This window comes from Pomacea canaliculata, linkage group LG3 (genome assembly GCF_003073045.1).
Source record: "Pomacea canaliculata isolate SZHN2017 linkage group LG3, ASM307304v1, whole genome shotgun sequence".
Lineage (NCBI taxonomy): Eukaryota > Metazoa > Mollusca > Gastropoda > Architaenioglossa > Ampullariidae > Pomacea > Pomacea canaliculata.
In genome coordinates this window covers 17,439,234-17,457,705 of record NC_037592.1, presented here as the reverse complement: position 1 = coordinate 17,457,705, position 18,472 = coordinate 17,439,234, and the positions used below count along the sequence as shown (strand labels likewise).

At 44.7% G+C, this 18,472-nt stretch overlaps 1 protein-coding gene across 2 annotated transcripts in view; it reads left to right on the top strand.

The window, feature by feature from the left end:
- The first annotated feature begins 3,078 nt into the window (after positions 1–3,078).
- The window catches only part of LOC112560398, a 31,337-nt gene continuing 15,943 nt past the window's right edge, over positions 3,079–18,472 (top strand). Inside the window, exon 1 of one of the 2 annotated variants that reach the window (XM_025232236.1) lies at positions 3,079–4,084. The gene's annotated coding sequence lies outside the window, so the exon portion shown is untranslated. Of the gene's footprint in view, positions 4,085–14,070; positions 14,540–18,472 lie in introns of those variants that run through there. The other variant, XM_025232237.1, reaches the window with a different exon arrangement.

Here is an 18,472-nt window from a genome sequence, read left to right as displayed (position 1 = left end):
ACACTTGTCATACTCTCGGAGACAGTTCTGCCAGAACCTATGCATTTAAAATGTCACTAGGTCGATAGAAGATCCCGGCTGATAAAATAAGCTGAAGTTTAAGTTCTTAGTTTTCTTTCTCGGAATTCTTTCTTCCTGGTTTTTCTGAACTTTGACTTTTTCTTTCTTTCTCCCTTTCTATAATCTTTTTTTTCTTTCTTTATTTCTTGTCTTCCAAAATGATACTATATAATTTTGTAACTACGTAGAGCTGTCACGATCTTTGCGCACACCACCTGGACCATGATACTCTGTAGGAAAGAGATTTTTAGTGAAACAGATACCAGGAGGCTGTAAGTGTTCCGTGGCACGCCCTACACCAGATGTCACTGAAACTACTTCTCATGAATCGATGTGACAGGCTTCCTTTTACAACCGACTGATTCAGAACCTTTGCTTGCACCTACCTCTCTTGCACTGCTGAGTGTTCGAACTTGCACGTGTGACTTATCTTTGAGTATATTATCATTTGTGTGAATGATGATGTGTCCGAGCCTCTCCTTGTCTCTGTTGTCACGAATGAGACGACAGAGACCATAGTTTTCTCTAGACCAGACTTTTGTGACGATGGCTCCCATGTTAAAGAAAACTATCCAGTCCTCATCGCTTGAAAAAAATTCATGTATAAAAGCGAAAAAAAAAATCCTTGAGCGTTTGCCGTTCGCTATTCTAAACACATCCTCACATGCAGCCAAACAGGAAGTCGCACAACCGGAAGTGTTGTCACACGCTGGTGACAAACAGCTCTCAGACAACAAGGAAGCTGCAGTGTCTGGCATAAAGTGCAACACCTTCACGCACAATCGGGAATGGACGTCAACAACGATGTTTTCATCGACCGCTCATTCCACAAGGATCCGTGGCTGATTGCTGGACGATGTGTGAGAACTAAGAACTTGAAATATTTTGTGTGCGTGTGTTGCCTCAACTCAGAAACAGGCGGGAGAGAGAGAGAGAGAAAAAAAAAACAAAAAACAAAAACGTTGCATAGATGAAATTCGTCCTCTTGCCGACAGAAGGAAGTACGAGATAGGCAAAAAACATGGGCAGAGGCTAAGGGACTTTAATTAGCTACTGCTTAGTTACTTTGATTATGTCACTGCTGTCCAAGTACAATAACATCCATAATGTACAGCCCACCGTATCACAGTTGTAAATCGAGAAGGTGACTGTGCGCCACGCTTGTATCGGGGCAGTTCCTGCTGCCCGTGTGCACTGGAGGGGAACATCGATTTCTTGAAATGGAGGTACCCTGTTGTTTACACCTGATCTTCTAGACACGATCTTATCAAATTTACCATTTACTGCAGTTCATATCCCACCCCATGAATGTCGCAAAATGTTTTGCGAGTTATATATCGGCTGATTCATCCAACCACTTGGCATAAGATAATTAAAAATTGAAAAGTGATTGAATGTAATAAAATGTTAAAGAACAAGACTAAATTTAATAAACAGTAAAATAACATATTACTTATACATGTAGTTATTTATTTTATAATACTACTGAACCGTTTTCAACAGCACACGTATAGTTTAATCCCAACAACCATTCTTTAATAAAACAATAGATTGCATTCTATTGTAAATTGATACCGACCCCACAGGTTGCATTCATGAACAATTCATTTCCGTTTCTCGTGAACACAGAGCGGGCGCCGATCTTCTCACCTACTCTATCGACAGTGCCCACCCCGTCCATTTCTTCCACCCTCCCTCCATTCAAAAACTCCCCCCACCTCCTCCACACACACACACCCTCCAAGCAGCCTCCAACGATTTGGGAGCAGGCAAGCTGCAACAATCGATATGTGACTGGTCCCAGAGGCCTTCAAACACGGTTTCTCGAATTCCCCAGCTCCACTCCCTCCTTTCCCCACCCAGCCACTCGTCTCGGCGCCGACAAGTGAGAGAGCGACGTGCGTGGCCATCGCAGCTGCTTTGTAGGTTTGCGCGTCAACATCGCAGCACAGCACAGCACAGCGCTGCACAGCATTGCACGGCACGACAGACAGTCCTGAGGAAGCGGGTAGGAGACAGGAGACAGGAGACCGAGAGAGAGAGAGTGAGCGTGGCTCACGACATCGTAGAGGAACAACACAACAAGCCGCTTAAGCGTTTCGCGGGGTCTCGTTGCACGAACCTTGCTCGTAACGCGAGGCGAGATCGTATTGGGGGGTAGGGGGGAGTGAAGAGGGGAGGCGACCTCTTCCCTGTCCCTTACCTGAAAGGTGTGCAGCAGTTTCCACCGTTTGCGGCGCTCTGCCTGCCGTTGCCGCAGAGTTTGCTGGGCCGTGCGGCGCGGTGCTGTTCACGTCCGAGCTCCGACTCCACGTGTCGCAGGCCATTGATCTTGCCGTGTGCTGCTGCCTCTGTGTGGAGGGACTCTCCTCCTTGTCGAGGTGCAACGGTGGGCTCGTGCTGTAGTCTGCGTGTTAGCCACCCGTCAGAGAGACAAGCAGCATCTCGCATCATTGGGGACAAAAGGACAGCATCGCCCAGGTGAAAGGAGCAGCCTGCGCTCGTCTCAGGTGTGACAAATCGCCTTGTTTTCGCCAGATGTGAGACACCTGGTTTTTTTTCAGAACGGCCAGGTGAATGCTGTTAGCGATCAGAGGAGACTTCCTGCTCTCTTGGAGAAAAATGTCGAGGACAGAAAGTGACATTTTCCGTGTCACAGGCACAGTTTTGTCGGCCATCGTCAGGCCTGACATCGGAAATGTTTACGCCAGCAAAGGCGATGTCCATAACTTCCTCTTTATTCAAAGACTGGCAAAGTACAGATAAGTACGCAAATTCCTGCAGCTTATGCAACCGATACAGAAGTTACTAAGACTTATTGCTTGATATTGAGACATCGCTGACAAATGTATTATGAATGACATCATCTTTTCAAAATACATCCGATTGTTACTTATGATATCAAACTGCAATAATTACTCTCAGTGTTTCTGGTCAATTCTTGAGAAATAGACTGACTTGTATTTCATAGAGTTTTAGAAATTTTTACCCTATAATTGAAATTTTCCAAGGTGCGATTCATTTCAAAGATGCTATGTCATATGCACAAGTCGTAAAATCTTACATTGTAAGTAACACGTTTTTTAAAAGAAAGAGCTTCAATCCTTCTTAAACAAAATTCGATAAATTTCTGGATTTCTCGATAAAACAAAAGCTTCGTGGAAAGTGAAACAAATGTATGTATTTTCTTAAAAATTGGACGTAACCATTTTTTCTGGATCCCTCCTCTGAGATATATTGTTGTGAATCGATGTTTTCCTGGCGTTAACCGGTCATTAAGTACTGAGAGGATACGAATCATCTATACTTAGAGAAGGTGAAAGGTCATGCACTCTGCCTGACCAGCGGAAGTTCAGTAACTGTGCCATCTCAGAACTGAATGTTCCTCCTTGTACAGGTGTCGTCTGGTGATCGATGCTCTTCGGCGTTACTAGCAAGTCCCGGAGTATTTCTTATCCTGCTGTTTCTTGAGAACTTAACTCTGGAGTGTTTCTGACTGAAGTGGTGCTGTGACCAGTCATGCACACAGTGTCCACCACACTGGTTGATAACACTTTTCAAGTATCCATGACACCGGTTGATAACAGACACTTTTCAAGTATCTCCGTTGGGCATTAGAGGAGCAAGGAGAAGTCAGGAAATTTGGAGTAAACAGGGGGCAAGTAAACTTGAATTAGTGTAAAATACATCAAAGCTGCAGGTTGCAGTAAACACTCGGCAGGTGTACTTTTGCAGGATGAGAGCAGGAATGTGACGTCATACAGGTATGAGCAGGGAGAGCATGCTACAGACGGTGTTACATGCCACAGACGGTGTTCCCGGCGCCATTCACTAGGTGCTGAAGTGAAATTTTTTAAAAAGTTTACGTTCGCACAGATCAACACAGACGACGAGTGTGACCTCTGACCTGTCATATTACACTGCAGCTCAGTGCATGGCCTGCGTGATCGTCACGACCAGGCTGTCCTTCTTGCCGAGTGACCCTTCCCGACAGGCAGTCATGTCCAGTCCACCTTTTCCAAGAGTAAGTAGCCTTAACTCATCTAACGGTAAAAAAACTGAGATCTTCTGTCGTGTTCCTTCTTCTGATCATCCTTCAGGTCAAGCTTACACTCTTGGCTCATCACAACCTTCCGCCAAGAACTGCATCTGACCGAAGTTTCGTTTTCTTTGCTAGATTGCCAAATATTAGCTTGTTGGTTTGTTCTCCTGTTTGTAAATGCTGTATGTTTTGTTCCTTCTTTTTCGACAGCTGATTACATGTCCCCTTTGACATCAGCTCCTAATTTTGCCTCCAGTTTAGGGTCACCTCGAGTACCTGTTTAACACTAAACATTTTGATAGGAATTCGAATCCAAACACTTTCTGTTTCGCTATGAACACTCACTTCTCCATTGTTGATTTCATATTAATATTAGGCTTTTTTTGGTATTAATGCTCTTAAATCATTAGACATTTGAAAAAAACTCACTTTATATTCTTAATTTCTACATGCCTGATCATTCTTTAAGCCACTCTTGACTTTGTTTGTCTTGCAACTCATGCACGTCTTGGTAGAATGTGTCAAAGACTGAAGGTCTCGCATGTTCACACACCTCAGGGATGCGAGGAATGTCCGTTGCCGCAAGACTTACCTGTTCCAGCTGATGTGCGTGAGCTTTAAGGTTCTGCCGATCGTAGTTAATCGAAAACAGCAGCAGTGCGGCAATTAGAGAGTTAATACTGGGAGCCCGCAGGCGTCTGTCAATCCAGATGAATGGGCATGCCGCGGCCTCACGTGTGATCGACAAGAGTTGCAAGATCTGGTAATCACAAGGTATGATCCAGCATGTAGCCCCGTGGTACGAGTGTTACAATGTCTGGTAATCGCAAGGTATGTAACTAGAGAGAGACATTCATACTATGACAATCACAAACGCTCACGGGATTTTTTAGTTACTGTGAGGCACAACAGTGGAACTATTTTCTCTTCTTTATCCGCTGTCTACCCACCAGCAAATCCTTTCAAGCACACATGTTCCACGAGCATTACTCCTGACACAAACCAACACACCTGTCAATAGTTGTGATTTAAGTCAGTTGACTAGTCCGCCTGCTCGTCTTTCTCTGCAGATTTATATCACTTACCATCCTCCTTGTTTGTTCCCTCATTCCACCTTATCTCTTTTATGTTTGTCTTTTTTTATTATTATTGTTATTATTAATATTATTAATATTATTAAGGTATATATATATATATGGTGCCTATGCGAATTGGTCCCACAAGATTACAATGGCGCCGAAGAACTTTCGTTGTCGTACCTGTCGTACGGTCCAATTACTTGTTTAGATGTGATGAGGATTATGTAAACAAATATTCTGCGCTACCAGTTGTACGAAAGTACAGCGCACACCATTATGGGCAATACATAATACGGGAGAATAATAATCAATATGTGTAAGTATATTCTATGACACAGCCACGACATGTGGAAATGTGTTCAGGTCGTTAAGAGACACGTGACCGTAGTCACTAAGGGAGGATGAGCAGAGGCCTTCCAGGTATTTGATGAAGCCTCGATTTGAAACATTTTTGCACATCGACTACTGAAGCCTAACGTAGAGACAGCATGGTGACGAAAATAAGTATGGGAAGTACAGCTGGGTGAGTAATAGTGAATGCCTTGTTATAATGCCCACCCGACTTCCCACCCGTGGAAGTGGAGTCGGAAGATGCACACGGCACCGAGGCTCTGTAACGAGAACATGTGGAATGGTGGGTCATGCCACAGGCAACGACGACTGCGACCACCAGTGGAAGAATACAGAAATACAGAAATACTCCACTGGACCAACATCGATCGTGTTGCAAGTTGCAAATAATTTTGAAGGCGGACGAGGCACAAACGTCGGAGATATCAGAGCGCTGGAGAATAAAGGGAGGGGTAGGTTAACGCTGAGAATATGGGAGGGGGCGGGTCACGAAGGCGACTGTGCGAAAGACCACCTCTGGTGTAGGTGTAGGTGTAGGTGTAGGTGTAGGGGTAGATGTAGGTGTAGGTGTAGGTGTAGGAACATTCCATCAGAGCTGGTCTACAAACGTGGCCCCAAACTTTGAATTTCTATTTTATTGCTTTATTTAAAAAGCCTGTATCTGTACCACACACTCCTCGCTTGTAAATCAACATAAAACAATTTTTATTAGCGTTTTAACTAAAATTTTATTTTGTTGTTTGTCTGACCACACGCCTTGATTTAATTGACCAATCATTGTAATGTGTAGTGTTCAGTGTAACATCTGGCATCATTTCTCAGGTTTAACGGGTGGTTTCCAATTCCATGTACACCTGGGTAGGGCTGCCTGCAGCATGTATGTACATATGTACCAGCTATTATCTAATTCATGCGCACAAAATCATCCAGTCTCACCGACCAATCATTTTCTGATTCATGCGTGTAAACCTGCGCCAGTCTAACCGACCTTAAAACTGCCACCACACTCTTAGTGTTCCCCTGGTGATGCTGCAACTGTGGCCGTGGTTTTTGGTTATTGGGGTAATGTGGTTATCCGGTCCTCTGGACATGCCACTCTACTGTCACGTTGGTGTTCTTGGCAGGTTTAATTTCCTTCGCTATTTTGCTCCACTCAAGGTTTTCAGCTGTATTTCCTTTATATTTTATATTTTATATTTTTTTGTTTGTCCCTGATCTCTTGAGATGTGGGAGGCAGCTAATCATACTCGGTTCCAGAGACCGGACATGTGACATATCTGCCCCTAGGGACTACATCCCACACATCTACTTATCTTTGTCTGATAACCTGGGTCACAGTCACACGCACCATCCTATTCACGCCTTAGCGTCGTCACACACACACACACACACAGGCACACACACACACACAGGCACGCTAACGACACAGACATTCGCAAAGGCACATACAGATGTACACACACGGGTACACAAAGCGACGCCCACACAAACATACACAAACACACAGATACACACAAACAGAAGAGCATGCTTACTTCCATGTGTACATACATATGTCGTGTATCTGTGTTTATGTGTGTCTGTCTATGTCTATGTGTCTGTATATCCTATATGTATGAACGTGCGTGTGTGAAAGAGAGAGAGAGGAGAGGTGAGAAAGATTTTCTCTTTACCGTGCAAGAGTATGTTTCACGTGTTTCACGAGCGTCCAGTTGACACTCACTAAGACTTGGGTGCCATGACCTTAACAATCGGGATCCCTGTTGTCACCCTAAGGTCAAGCCTAGCCTTAGAAGCGAGGCTGTAAGCGTGTGCCAGTCTCCTGTTCTCAGCGGTCCTTACAGAGCCTCAATGAGGTCTGCATACACTCTGGCAAGATCTGACTAAATTAGCAAAACAAACAAAAACATTTGACTATGCATTTATCGTCCACATATTCAGATCCCCACGCCTAAGGCCTGTTCTGTCTTTGCAAGCGTTTTCATGCTTCGTTGAAAAGAGACAAGTTCTACACTAGGCACTTTCAAGTTGAATCGTCTTCAAATCAACCAGCATCCAGCCAACATGCAGGCTAGCCAGCTAAATAAAAACATTAGAATAAACAAGTAAATGAAAATAAATAAATGAATAATTTTAGGCGAATCTTTCCTAAAAGATCATCATCACCTCCTGAGACAAGAAAAAGCAGTGAAAATCATTTTCGCGGCTCTCCAGAAAGTTCCAAGCAATCACTCCCACACAGAGACCAGTCAGTTTGTCTCACGCCTACGGCCCCGGAGCGCAGCCCTGCGTCCACAGGATGGCAGATGCACGGATACCCCGCAAGTCTGGCCTCAAGTCCACTAGCGCACACACACACACAAACACACACACACACATGCCAGACACACACACACACACACACACACACTCAAACATACTCTACCTTTTCCAGAAAGTCAGCTGCCAGACTCGTGTGGGCTTCGCTTTCACACTCGTGTCCGTCGTGTTTGCGAGGGCACGTGGGTGGATGTAGTTTAAAAAAACAACAAATCTAAGCTCGGCGGTGTTCGATCTGAGAGCAAAATGAGACGGGGGAGTGGGGAGCAGGGTGTAGGCGAGACGAAACCCTCGATATGTCTCCAGCTTAGAGATATCAGAGTGTGGGTCTTCGGGCTCGTGACCTGCTTGTTGTCCATTCTTCAAGTGTTTCTTGTCCTACGTTCATCGTTAGAGTCCCTCGGCCTGTACTTTCTAAAATGTTGGTCTTGCATTCATTACATGATCGTTCTATGACCCAACCTTTTGGAATTCTCTGCCCTTTTCTCTTCTAAATTGTGTCTACGGTTGAGGCCATCAAGTCCGGCATCGAAACCCACCTCCTGAAGAAATAATCGCAATCAAGCGAAGTCTTTGTCTTGTTCAATTGTTCATATTTATTAATCTCGTTTGTAGATTGTGTTCCTTTGCTGTATGGTTTACTGTCGGTTTGTTTGTAGTCCTTCACCTCCAGACGGCGAAATGTCCTCCTCCTCCTCATCATCATCATATTGTCTGGACTAGGAACCTTCTAAAAGGACATGTCTGTTCACTAATCCCTTTGTTTACTTTTTAACCTATAAACCCTTATCTGCTCATTAACTCGGGATCCGACTTTGTTTATCCACTCATTAACCAACTTTGTATTTATCTCCTCGTTAACCGAGGGCGCTCCACCACCAGCACAGACTGCTGACCTGTGGACAGCTTTTTCCAGGGTCACAGTGTGTAATTCCTTCGTCAGGTGGTCCCACTGCGCATGTTTGCCTCCCATTCCATAACCCCGGGGTCAAGCAATCGCCGGTCGGTGTTTTTGTTTTGCATGGTTACGGAAAACACAGGTGGCCCCTCCGTCTGTTCCCATCGACTGCTCGCTTGTCACGTGGTCCCATTAAACACACCTCAGCTCACTTTATCTCCATCCTATTCTCATCTCAACATCAACACATTACCTCGTGTCGTGTGTTTATTTTGTGAGGAAGGTATTGTGGATGGCGAGGGGAGAGATGAATTGAGCGACGCTGTTGGAAGTATGAAGACAATGTGAAGACCGATGGACATGCAATCTGCGCAGAACAATGAGAGAAAGAGAAGAGATGAAAAGAGAAACAGAATTATTGGTTTCATGAGCAGAGACCAAGGAACATTGTACGATTAGATAAAGACATAAAAGCTGAAACCAAACCTCATACGTAGGCGAAACGGTCATAAGGGTCATGAAAAATAAATATTTCTGTAGCTGACTTTTTTCTTTATTGTTGTGGGATGCTCGCATGGATGACAATACAGGCAACTATGACATCAATATTTTTGTATATCTTAAAATACGAACCCTCTCTCTTCACAAGAGATTTTTGTGAAACTTAAAGGAAAGTTAATGACAGCAAAAATGAACTTTGGTAATATATTGTGTTTTGTTGATGCTACGCTAAGCAAAAAAAGTGGAATGTTTAGAAAATTCATCCTCGTGATCATCTTGGTCGTTTCCGAAAGAACATTGATGTGATCTCACATTGGCTTCCCTTTGTCACGTGAATGGAGGTGAAATGGTTTCGGAATGACCAAAATATGTTCTTGAGCACACACACATACACCAGCACGACGAACATGAATAGAGAAATGGTTTGCACAGTGTGTATGTGTGTGTGGATGTCACTGGGGAGGAGGTGAGGATGTGTGTTCGTCAGAAGATCGAACGCAAGAACAAACCCTTCAACAGCAGCCTCTTGGACCTCTCCCATCGTGGGCTCTGACGACTGATCGAGGCTCGGCGCTGCTTGTCGATGAGTCAGCAGTCGGCGTGGGAAGAGGAGGAGGAAGAGGATGAGGAGAGTAGTGTACAGGGAGGGAGGGAACTAGAGGTGAGGATGATCCGATGGTCGCACCACCTCTTGGATCTCACGGAGGAGGAGGAGGCAGAGGAGGCGGAGGAGGAGGAGGCTACCTCCGTCAATCAATGCGGGATCGTCTGATGCAGTCACATCAGTCCAAGTCTGCCAAGACTCTCTCATTTCTCCCTCCCTCTCTCTCTCTCCCCCTTTTAGCCGCGCAGAGCTTCGCAGTGTTCGTTTCCTCGGGTGCATCGCACACCCCTCGCAACATGAAGCTGGCAGCAGTGCTGTATTCCACTAATGGCCGCTCAGACATAGCGACAGCCATCAAGACATTTATCTGACATCGATGCTTTTCCTCCATTATGGCTGCTCGCCGGCCGTATCGCTCCCTCAGCATCAATTATTTTTCTCTTACGCAGCTGTTGTCTGTTGACTCTGTGCAATTTACGACCACTGTTATGAATGGGAATGAGAGATGGGAGGAGGAGTTACAGGTTTTAGCATGTCAGCAAGACGGAGAGTGCTCGCAACATAATCTGGCATTCCAAACAAAGCATCTACCAGCATTTATATACAACACTGTGACAAGACTTACAGAAAAGCCTTTTATACAGAAAATTTAAGTCAAGCCGGTGATAATGAGCCAAGATGAAGTTCTTCGGCAAAAAAAAAAAAAAAATACCAATGTCTCCGGACCTTATGTGTGGTTTGCTGAAGTCTTGCGACCACAGACTTGCTCGGAAGCTTGAGTGGCTCACCGTGTCCACACCGGGTTGTCTCGCCAAGACGCCGGCCCCTGCAGATGGCGACGCCGTTGCTCAGGGCACTCACAGTAATTTGTTTGGACATTATTGCATCGCTTTTTCTCGTACTGACGATCGATTCTCTTCCCTTCATCAATAACTGCTCCGTCTTTTGCTGTCACCTTGCTCGTCTCAATAATTTCTGGTCTGTTGCTCTATTCTGGGAATGGCGCTAGTCCAGTGTTAAGTTCTGATCTGTCGAGATAATGTGGGCGGGCAGGCGCCATTTTGTTATCAATTTCCTGCGTAGTAGCCAGAGCTAATCACGTGACAATCCTGGTGGCCAGCGCTTGTAGAAGGCGGTTGTTAGCACCAAGAGGTCACCTGCAATTTCAGAAATAGATTTTTTTTTTTTTTTGGGGAGGGAGTAGGTGGTCCAGTGGAGTTTGTGACTGGAGTAGGGTTTGCATTAAATATTTGTTTGTGGGCAAAAGACTAGCGTATGGACAGGCGGCAGTAGCAGCCAGTTGGTGCCACTGTCAGGGGGTCAAAGGGCAACAGTGTCAAGGACACTCATTTCTTACTACGCCGGTGTCAAGGACAGCTGTACCGCTACAGACACGGTAGCCAGAGTTGCAGATAGTTCATGATGAAAATTCCGCCCACGACAACACACGTGACCCTCTGTGCAAAGGGGGACAACGACTTGATAATAAACTATCTGTGGTGCGAGTAAGTTGCCAATATTTTTATGGGATCTAGGAATTTGTTTCTCTTTATGTGGATGTAGGGATAATCTAGAAATAGCTTGTTATTTGGGATTTTTAAAAATACCCGATTTTTTTTTATTAGGTGATTTTTTATGTTCTTTCCTCAGCCGGACTTGCTATTCATTTACTTGTCGCCATTAGGGTTAGCTCCCCTATATAACGACTGGACACACTTCTGGGGTTAGTGTGACATGATGCCCTCACTCTGTATGTCCTCCAGACTGGATGCCCCATGATTGTCGGGAAAGTACCTGACATTGCAGGTAAACTACGATTGTTTTAAATAATGGAACTTACAAGACAACCGTTCTGACGGTGGGAAAAGCAAGTTGTTGATCAACACAAGGACTACACGAACGTCACATGTCAATAGCGGCTGTCATAGAAACCGTGCGATCATCCCAAACACTGAATACGAGATCGGTTACAGGGCGTATATTTAGAATGTTATTTTATCTCTCTCCTTATAAATAGTTCGTCTTACGTGGAATTTTTTATTGGTGTGTATGGGTGTGGGGGTCGGTTTTTCAAAGAAAAGCTTCAGCAAACAGACTTCGCCAATCATCCGAGGTATCGATGGCTTCGTGATACTTTAAAAAAGTGGAGAACTAATGTGACAGCCTCTCGAATATGAATGTAGAAGAAGCCAACATCCACCTCCGTGCACTTCAGTAAGTGCGAGGTGCCTCAGGTTCCAGCATGACAGCCCTGCAGCTAACCCCTGGTTCAATATCCTGCATACAGGACATCACGCACAGCTGTCACACTCCAGCGCAGTGTCACTCGCCAGAGGCCAGCGACGTGACCTCTCACACAGCGCCGCCTGCCTCCGACAAACAGCGCTGGGGTCGTTACAGGTTCGTGTGGAAACAACTTCAGAAAACGTTTTCAGGGTTTAGGTTTCAAAAAATACTCTTACTGACTTAAAATTCATTGTGTTTAAAGGCTTGGGTGGTTCTTTCTGTGGTTCTTTTCCATCCATCACACCACCGTCATTTACTTCGCGAAGTGGCATCGTGAGTGTAGTTTGTAAAGTTTGGGTCAAGCAGTATGCTGCCCTGTGCTTTGTCCCCCGTGCCCTCTAACCCTGCCCTGTACCCTATGCCCCTGATTTGTACCCTGTGCCCTGTGCCCTGTGCCCCTGATCTGTACCCCGTGCCCTGTCTAACGACGTAGAAAAAAGCGTGGCACGTGCACCACCACAGCCTCGCCCATCGTTTCCGGTCTGCGCTTGAAGGCGAAGCGCGAGGACGTCTTGAAGTCTCTCCAAGCTAAGGCCTACACACACTTACATACACGTGTGTGCGCAAAGAAGGGAGAAAACGTGAAGAATGAAAATAGTGTGAGCAAGAGAGAACGAGTGACGAACTATTTGTGTGAGAAAGGGTGAAAGTGAAATAGAATGGGCAGTGAGATAGGAACATGTGCGTATGTCTGTATCTGTATGTGTGTGTATTTGTGTGTGTCATTGCATTTGCATGTGCATGTGTATTTGTGTGTGTAATTTTGTCTGTGTGTATTTGTATGTGCGTGTCTGTTTGTGTGTGTGGTGGTAAGTGTAGGCACCTATTCCCAGTGTATATTTGTATGTGTTTGTATGTGTATGTTTGTGTGTATGGCTGTAAGTGTGGGCACCTATTCCCAGTGTGTATTTGTATATGTGTGTGTATGTGTATGTGTGTCTGTTGGTGTGTGTGGCTGTAAGTGTGTTCACCTATTCCCAGTGTGTATTTGTATATGTATTTGTATATGTGTCTGTTTGTGTGTGTGTGTCTGTTTGTGTGTGTGTAAGAGTAAGAGTAAGTGTGTGCACCTATTCCCAGTATGTATTTGTATATGTATATGTATGTGTGTTTGTGTGTGTGGCTGTAAGTGTGTGCACCTATTCCCAGTATGTATTTGTATATGTATATGTATGTGTGTTTGTGTGTGTGGCTGTAAGTGTGTGCACCTATTCCCAGTGTGTATTTGTATATGTATATGTATGTGTGTTTGTGTGTGTGGCTGTAAGTGTGTGCACCTATTCCCAGTGTGTATTTGTATATGTATATGTATGTGTGTTTGTGTGTGTGGCTGTAAGTGTGTGCACCTATTCCCAGTGTGTATTTGTATATGTATATGTATGTGTGTTTGTGTGTGTGGCTGTAAGTGTGTGCACCTATTCCCAGTGTGTATTTGTATATGTATATGTGTGTGTTTGTGTGTGTGGCTGTAAGTGTGTGCACCTATTCCCAGTGTGTATTTGTATATGTATATGTGTGTGTTGTGTGTGTGGCTGTAAGTGTGTGCACCTATTCCCAGTGTGTATTTGTATATGTATATGTGTGTGTTTGTGTGTGTGGCTGTAAGTGTGTGCACCTATTCCCAGTGTGTATTTGTATATGTATATGTGTGTGTTTGTGTGTGTGGCTGTAAGTGTGTGCACCTATTCCCAGTGTATATTTGTATATGTGTTTGTATGTGTGTCTGTTTGTGTGTGTGGCTGTAAGTGTGTGCACCTATTCCCAGTGTGTATTTGTATATGTATATGTGTGTGTTTGTGTGTGTGGCTGTAAGTGTGTGCACCTATTCCCAGTGTGTATTTGTATATGTATATGTGTGTGTTGTGTGTGTGGCTGTAAGTGTGTGCACCTATTCCCAGTGTGTATTTGTATATGTATATGTGTGTGTTTGTGTGTGTGGCTGTAAGTGTGTGCACCTATTCCCAGTGTATATTTGTATATGTGTTTGTATGTGTGTCTGTTTGTGTGTGTGGCTGTAAGTGTGTGCACCTATTCCCAGTGCTGTAGGCGCACAGGAGGGCGAGGCGCGGAGCAGATCAATACCAGCGGCTCCCGCCCTGCCCAGGACCGTTTCCAAAAGAGAATCTGGAGGAAAGCAGAAGCGGAAGAAGGCCCCCCTCCCAGATGTACAGCACCGCCATGGCCGCTGTCTGGGCCAGCCACAGCGCCATCACAGCCCCGGCCATGCTGGACTAGTCGCCTCCTTTCTCCTCCTCTTCCCTCTGCTCATCGCTCTGCTTCCTCCGCTCGGTGCGTGGACCCAGCGACGCCATGGCGGTGACCTCCCCCTGTTCGTGGGAGCCCCACAGAGCCGACAGTCCACCCGCCAAGGGGGAGGAGATGTATCCCGAGGAATCCGGGTATGTGACATTTCTGCCTTTTTTCTTCTGATGCCAGGCGGCACGGGTGGCTGTGACGCCGGTGATTCACGATGCTAAATATACTTCGTGTCTCTCCGCCGCTCACAGACAGGGTCTGACAGTCCTGACCCTCAGCTCTGCTGGCTGCGACAGGACACAGCATTCAGCAACAGCTTCTTGAGGCTAGCCTGTTGATCATTTGATGAATCACGCGTGCAAACACACGCACAGACACATAGATATAATTTTTGGGTTTTTTTTTTTCATTTCTCTGCTCTTTCCTTCTTTCGCTCTCTCCCATCCGACCTTGTGTACAGACGCAGGCCAGAGAAATGATGATCTACAGACAGAATGTAGGTCTCGAGGTCGATGCTGTCGGGTCCAAGTTGTAATAACTTTTTTCTAGCGCGAAGTGTCCATCTTTCAGTCAACCTTTACAGCTTGCGGGCTGTCTTTATGTCCATCGTCATGGTCGCCGGGATCTTGGTTTCCTTTTTTTTTCTGTGGAATGATGTCTGTGGCCGTCGGGCTGTCTTACGACTACAACTGTCTACAGCGTGCTCCTCCTCAGCACCCTAGTCATATCATTCAGGTCAATGATTTTATTTTCTTGAACCAAGATTTAAAACGACACAGTTTGTTGTCAGTTGTTCTTCTATGATGCCTTTTAAATCGTGTCCTCCACCTCGAGGTACGTAAAATGATCCTGAACAATTTCATTCTTTACTTTTCTTTTGAGAGATGAGCCTGAACACTGATTACCACAGCTTTTCGTTCATGTCTGCGCTTCTGTGTACCACTTAGTGCTGAATCACACGACAGGTAATAAATAACCGAGCAAAGAACAACGGAAACAAGGGTTAGGAGGAGGAACATCAGCAGTCTGATGTTCATCGGGAGATGCTAAGACCCGGAGTACACTGTTCACCAGGCGTCACAAGCTCAAGAAACTCTATTTATCTTCTATTATTTGCTGTAAACTTTGGACTTCCTGTGCTTTCTTCGTGAATGAAACAGGAGTGATCTTCTCGTTGTAAGAAAGAGCGGAATCGATCCTGCTCTCCCTGGACGGAATGAAAACTCGGCCACCAGCGCGCGGCGCCACAGTCGAAGCTAACGGACAGCTCCTCTATTCAGTCCTCCCTTCTCCAATCCCTCCCGACACACACACCAAGCCAAGCCAAGCCCCTACTTCTCCTTCCCATTGATCTGTTTCATTCATGCTCAGTATGTAGAGCAGCTTTTTTTTGTTCTTTGTAAGAGGCATTAGTTTTATGTCGCCTTACTCCATCAGCCTTCCACACCTCCTCGTCCTCCTTGTGCCTTGTGGTATGGATGGGGCTCATCCCCCTCACGCTACCCATCCCACCCCTCGCTCTTTATATTAAGCGTATGGATTGTTCTTCGAGGTAGGAAAACATTTAACCCCCTTCCCCTCCCTCCGGGGCTACAATAAATACACAACGGGGAGGGTCTGGTCACATGTCAACAAGTTAAAAAAAAATGTTGAAGTGAACGAGTCTTTAGCGGTGGGGAATAACACTGGAAATGTGTGCAGACAACAATGATGGTCGAACAATTTTTTTTTTTTTGTTTATTTCCGGATTTTACATAGCCGTGACATATATTGATTTTCAACACTTCTAACATTTAATGTGCGCAAAAAAAAAAATAAAAAATAAACAAACCCCGTTATAATTTTGGCTTTGGTGACTACAACAAACGGTGAAGACAGCTGCATTGATTTGTGAGGATTCTTGTCGTTGAGCAGAAGCAATACAACAGAATGGTTGTCACATCTTTGCTGTCAGTGTCAGCAGCAGGGAGCCAGCAACAGTGTCTCACATGCCGGTGTCTTCACTGGCGTCCTCACCTGTCATGACATGCGCGTGAGGCTGACGTCCAGCTGCACTCTAGACTCACTCACAGCACAGAAACGACTGTGGCGACACCTACATGCCTGTCCACCATGTTGGACAGAAGGAACTCGTGAAAAGGCACGTTGAAGGAATCAGTCCAGCTTCCACATAACTAAACCTGATGTTGCAAGCAACTCTCGCAACTATAAATGTTGCACAATTGCTATTCAGAGATTCCATCTATGGAAAACGAGTGGAAAATGCTCTAGTGTGAAGATTTCCCTCTATAGGCTGAGTGTCCAAGGAGGGAATCAAGTGTTTACTTCCCAAGGATTTATTTTTGCCAAAGAGGGAAAAGTAGGAAATCTGTATAATAGACTCTTCTGTACGGTGATCGCCTTTTAAGTAGTTTATATTTATTTCACAATGACAGCCAATGATCCATCGCACAATGCATCACGCAACCATTAAAAGAATGAGTTTCCGGGAAATTGTTTGGTAAACCCTTACTGGATATTCGTTTGAATTTGTAGGTCAAGCACGAATAACGATTGACAACAACATTGCGAAAGGCCCGCCACTGGGGAATGGCAGCTTGACCAACAATGTCAACACTTCAATGTCGGGAAACAGTTGATTTTTTTTTCCCAGGGTTCACTTGAAAAGGTTTTCCTGGATGTTTCCGCCTAATTCTGAAGCAAAAGAAGGCCGAGGGTTGGGGGGAATATTTTTCTGCACTGGAGGAACCTGGGTGCAGGTCACGTGGTGCTCACGTAACGAGGTGTGGACACGCCCATGCATGATGGCATCCCTGATGTATGTTAAAATTACAGAATGCAGAAAGCCATTTTCTCTTGTGAAAGCTATTTTACTCTATTATCTTACAGGGACGGCGTAGCACGAGTTGAGAACCTGAAATAAAAGTCTTTCCAGTCCACACTGAACGGTTTTGAAACGACATTGTAGTGAACGCACAACTTTGATACTGGGAACGAATTCCACTACATTCCAGTCTTTAATTACTCTAGAATAAAAATACTAATTGATAAATTTTATTTCAAACGCCCTAATCAAGTTAAATTAAATGAAAAATGAAGCTAATTTCTGCTCTACAATTAAGCATGCGTTGAGAATCCAATTTATAAAAATTATTTTTATAGTTTTGATAAGAAATGCTACTGGTTTAAGCTTTGCTAAATTCCGCACATATTTGATTATTGCCAACTTTAGTATCACTATTATGTTTTTATATATAACACTATCTTACATTTCCTGTTATTCAAGCTCTGTATGAAGAACTTGTGTGGTGAACAACTGTTTGTGTATACTGTTATTTAGTCCACACCCTTCAAAGGGTGAATGAATAAAATTAATGTTTACAAGATCTTGTAACTGGAAACAGAAGCGTGGCCTTCGATATAATTTACTGGAATACGTGTTAGTAAAGGACTGGCCACTGATCCAGTAGATTACCCAGATGGCCTTCCTGCTAAATAAAAAAGAAATGGCAAAGTACATGAAGCGGACCGTGAAAAATAGATCGCTAAGGTGCACGCACACACGCACATAACGTCCACACCTCCTGCGTCATTAGTCTGTTTGTCTGTCTGTTTATTTAACTGATCCTCTGTCTCTGTATATACAGCTAGCTATCGTACTGGACTAAGTTCTGGCTAAATCGAGGCTCTTTATTGAATACATGCAATGTTAGTATACATGTTACAGTAGGTGCTTCGGCTGATGGAGCTGCGAGAACTGGTCAGCGCGGACTAAACATGGGCTTAGGGAGAAAAAGGAGGAGAAATAATGCCCACAAACAGCCCACGATTATTGGTTAAAAAAAAAAAATGAAGAACGATTAGCAACAGATAGCAAAATGATTCGCTCGGTCGTGTTAAAAATCATTAAAATACAGGAAAGTTTTTGTGTTTGTTTGCATAGTTCAATATGGCGGGGCGCGTGCAGTAACTGTCGCACTGAAATACAAACACAAAATCATTTTGTAGGGAAGGTCAGTTGGGGATGGGGTTGACGCCTGCAGTAAATGATTTTGCGATATAATTTGATTATGCGC